This window comes from Scylla paramamosain, chromosome 28 (genome assembly GCF_035594125.1).
Source record: "Scylla paramamosain isolate STU-SP2022 chromosome 28, ASM3559412v1, whole genome shotgun sequence".
Lineage (NCBI taxonomy): Eukaryota > Metazoa > Arthropoda > Malacostraca > Decapoda > Portunidae > Scylla > Scylla paramamosain.
Window position 1 is genome coordinate 6877501 of NC_087178.1, and position 5000 is coordinate 6882500.

The following is a 5000-nucleotide window of genomic DNA, read 5'->3' on the forward strand; positions in this document are numbered from 1 at the left end:
ACCACCACCACCACCACCACCACCACCACCACCTTGCTGTGTATGTAGCAAAGAGACTGGAAAACTTAACACACGAACACCCCTTCAAAAAAAAAAAAAAAGAGAAAAAAAAAGAAAAAAAAAGAGAAAAAGAATAACGACTCTAGAAAAACATAACAGGTTTCCCTAAAAAGGATAAATAAACTCCGAGCACATCAAAGGAAAACCGCCTTGGCAGCCTCTTTGGAACCTAATAACACACTAACTCCTGACATGCTCCCTCCTTTCCCCCTTTATTTAAGTTTCCCCCACCCTGACATCACGCTGGAGGAAACGCGGGGCTCGCCAGTGGGACGGAGTGGAAGCGGCGGAGATAATGGCGATAATACATGAGGCAGCAAGGCTAATAATACGATCAATGAGAAGGAATAGCTTACACTGGCACAACAAAGGAGTATAATCTCATAATAACAAGGTCCGGGGGAGGAGTAGGAGGAGGAGGAGGAAGAGGAGGAGGAGGAAGGAGGTGGAGGTAAGAGGAGGGGGAGGGAAGGATGGAGGGAGTTTGATGTGACAATGAGAGAGAGAGAGAGAGAGAGAGAGAGAGAGAGAGAGAGAGAGAGAGAGAGAGAGAGAGAGAGAGAGAGAGAGAGAGAGAGGAAGGTAATGAGACTTATAGTAAGGAGAAGGAGGAGGAAGAAGAGTCAAAATACGAACAGCTACTGCCTGCGGAAACAAGGAACAGTGACACAAATGAGGTGAGGAAAGGTTAGGTGAGGTGAGGATAGGGACTCAGGTGAAGAGGGAGAGGTGAGAGAGGAAGTGAGAGGAGGTGGCAATAAAGATGAGAGGAGATGGAAGAGAAGGCGAGAGGAAGTGGGGGATGGAAGAAGTGTGAGAGGATGTAAATGTAAAAATGAGAGGAGATGAGAGGAGGAGGAGGTGAGAGGAAGTGGAGGAGGGAGAGTAATGTGGAGGAGTCTTTGTATTAATAATCCCTCTCTCTCTCTCTCTCTCTCTCTCTCTCTCTCTCTCTCTCTCTCTCTCTCTCTCTCTCTCTCTCTCTCTCTCTCTCTCTCTCTCTCTCAAGTAAGCCATCAAAAACTACTGGAGGCGAAATGTGGCAGTAATGTGACCCCAAAAAAGCAAAAAAGAAATAAAAAGTGGAAAAAAAAAGGCTTGGAAGTTACATGAAGTGTCGATACAAGCGTGGCCATTAAGCAGGTGGTGGTGGTGGTGGTGGTGGTGGTGGTGGCCTCGAGTACTGATAGGAATCGATAGTTTATGATACCTTGAGGAGAGGAAGATTAAGCCAGGAACATGATTAAACAAAGACTAGGATGGAACACACACACAGACACACACACACACACACACTCTCTCTCTCTCTCTCTCTCTCTCTCTCTCTCTCTCTCTCTCTCTCTCTCTCTCTCTCTCTCTACGCATCTTTGTTTTTACGTGTTTTGCATTATTCAGTCACTCACCACTGTGTATTTACCTTCATTCATCTTATTAATCTACTAAAACCTCACCTTTCATGATATACACAGGTGATGTCTTACCTGTGTGTTTTTGAATCACTCATCACTGCAAATTCACCTTTCCTTACATTTCTTGATCACTAACGTTGCATCTTTCAAAGTCTATATAAAATCTTTAATCTTACCTGTCTTTCACCTTTATGTAACGTTTACCTTTAATCAGTCACTCGTCACTGCAAATCTACCTTTCCTTACATTCCTCTCTCACTAACATAACACCTTTCAAAGTGTAAACCTTGCCTTTCTCTCACCTTTATCTAACGCTTAACATCAATCAGCCACTCATCACTGCCTATTTAACTTCACTCATTCTCCACAATCACTAACATTTCACCTCTCAAACTCTATACAAGTCTACACAGATCACCACTTATATCTTTCCCTCCCCTACGTAACGCTAAACACTTACCAAACATTTATCAGCCACTCATCACTGTCTAACGCCACTCATCCTCCACCAACACCAGCACCGCATCCTTCACACACCGCACACACGTGGCCTGCCTTGCCTCACCTGTGTGTCGTACAAAAGGTGCAATTTGGCCGCGATAACACCAGTGACGCGGGGCCTGTGCTGCTGGCGAGGTAATACGAGCATCGGTGGTAATAGGCGGCGTGCTAAGGGGGTAATCTTGCTCTTTTTATTCCCCCTTTAATTACTGTTGAGAAGCGGAACCTGCGATGCTGTTAAGGACGTGTTTGGGATGGTGTAGGATGGTGTCTTCCGCTGCTGCCTCCTGTACACCGACGCTGAGATGATATCTGTTATAATACTACGGGGAGAGAGAGAGAGAGAGAGAGAGAGAGAGAGAGAGAGAGAGAGAGAGAGAGAGAGAGAGAGAGAGAGAGAGAGAGAGAGAGAGAGAGAGAGAGAGAGAGAGAGCTTATCAGTAGTGTAATTTTTAAGCCAATATAACATGAGGGAAAGTGACTGGTTTAAAAAATTCTCTGTGTCTCTTTGTGTTCTGATGTTGGTGATAATAAAGTGGTGGTTGTTGTGGCGGCATCTCTTGGTGGTTAATGAAGGAGTTAGGGTTGTCAAGTGGTGGTGGTGGTGGTGTTGGTGGTGGTGGTGGTACATGTTCTTGTTATTATTATTATTTTTTTCGTAGTTCTTCCTCTTCGTCTTCTTCGGATGTCATAACTTTTTGTATTTATAACAGGAAGGAGTTAATTCAGAGTGAAGTTTTTTCTTGTGTGTGTGTGTGTGTGTGTGTGTGTGTGTGTGTGTGTGTGTGTGTGTGTGTGTGTGTGTGTGTGTGTGTGTGTGTGTGTGTGTGTGATATCACCTGGCGGAGAATGCGTATCTATCTATATTACATGCATACATTTCATTACGAACACACACACACACACACACACACACACACACACACACACACACACACACACACACACACACACACACACACACACACACACACACACACACACACTTTTCTTGTACTCGTATAGTTTCGAGGTACAGGAAAAAAGATGATAAGAAAGAGGAGCAGGAGGCAGAGGACGAATTAAAAGAGGAGGAGGAGGAGAAGGAGGAAGAGGAGGAGGAGGAGGATCGCTCGGAGGGGAGGGAGGCATTTCAAGGTGATTATAAAGGTTCTCTATGATTCAGGTGAGCTCAGGTAATTATTGAGCCTATCAGGGGGATCTTAATTGTGAGGCTGAGACGAGCGACGGACGGGATGTGAAGGGGCAGAGTGAGTGACAGGAGAGAGAGAGAGAGAGAGAGAGAGAGAGAGAGAGAGAGAGAGAGAGAGAGAGAGAGAGAGGAGAGGGAGAATATTTAAACGTTTTCATATTCAGATACTTACTTGCTTATCTGCGTGCATACATACATACTCGTACAATCATATATACATGTAAAGACAGAAAGACACACAGACAGGTGGACACACAGACAGAGAGAGACAAAGATAACGAAAGAGACGGAATGAAAGAAAAAAAAGATGACTAAATGACTATAAAGAACAAAGTAAAAGACATGAAAAGGAGGTATAAAGATAAGGAAAATCACACACACACACACACACACACACACACACACACACACACACACACACACACACACACACACACACACACGAGTGCTGACCCGTGGCGACGTGACCCCAACTGTGTGTGTGTGTGTGTGTGTGTGTGTGTGTGTGTGTGTGTGTGTGTGTGTGTGTGTGTGTGTGTGTGCCCGCGCGTTTTGAGGTGACGCACACACGTAAAGCGAGTCATATATTAGATTATAACACAAAGACGGTCATGTGTGTAGATTTAATAACGTACAAGAGGAGTTTGCTACACGAAAGAGGAAGAAGAATGTTGCAGGGAGCGAATGAAGGGAAGAAGAAAGAAGAAAGGAGGGAGAGAGAGAGAGAGAGAGAGAGAGAGAGAGAGAGAGAGAGAGAGAGAGAGAGAGAGAGAGAGAGAGAGAGAGAGAGACACACACACACACACACACACACACACACACACACACACACACACACACACACACACACACACACAGTTCGTAGAAAAATGTGCTAGGAAAAGAAAATATACGTAAGAGGTGAAGTAAAGTCATAAAAAAAAAGAAAAGAAAAAGAAAGGTGGTAGATGAGAGTGGCGGAAAATAAAGTTGGATTCTCCGGCACAAAAATGGATTAAAGTCTAAGAAATTTCAGTTCACGGGAATGATATACGAGTGTTCTTCATTATGAATAAGTAATGAAGAAATATGCGCTGGAAACATATTATGAAGGGCGAAATAAGAGGGCAGGGGAATGGGAATGAGAGAGAGAGAGAGAGAGAGAGAGAGAGAGAGAGAGAGAGAGAGAGAGAGAGAGAGAGAGAGAGAGAGAGAGAGAGAGAGAGAGTTGATCCAGCAGTACATAATTAAACACAATCTTTTGCGCTTCACCCGACACACACGCGAGGATGTGGCATATTGAGAGAGAGAGAGAGAGAGAGAGAGAGAGAGAGAGAGAGAGAGAGAGAGAGAGAGAGAGAGAGAGAGAGAGAGAGAGAGAGAGAGAGAGAGAGAGAGAGAGAGAGAGAGAGAGACTCGTATAATAACCGTCTGCCAGAAATCGTATCATTACAATCATTATTACACATAACCTCTCTTCCTTCCCCTCTTTACCTCCTCCTCTTAACTTGTCCTCTTCCTCTTCACTTCCCCTTTCTCGCCTCCCCAACCCCGGCTCCTCCATCCTGGCTCATCTCATCCTCGTTTCCTCACCCCTTTATCCTTCCCATGGCTCCTCTCATCCTCACTCCTATTTCACCCCCACCTCCCCAGAACGTTATCCTGTCTCACCCCATTTCAGATACATAGACATGGGCGGGTAAATACAAGAGACGCGTGAAGTCGTAAAGTATGTTGTATTAAGCCCAGAAATGCTTTTACGAAGGATAAGTAAGGTAGTGAAATCCCAAATATGTCGTGAGGGAGACAGCGAGTTGGCGGGAAACTCGGAAGGACAAAAGAATAAAAAGAGGAAGGCA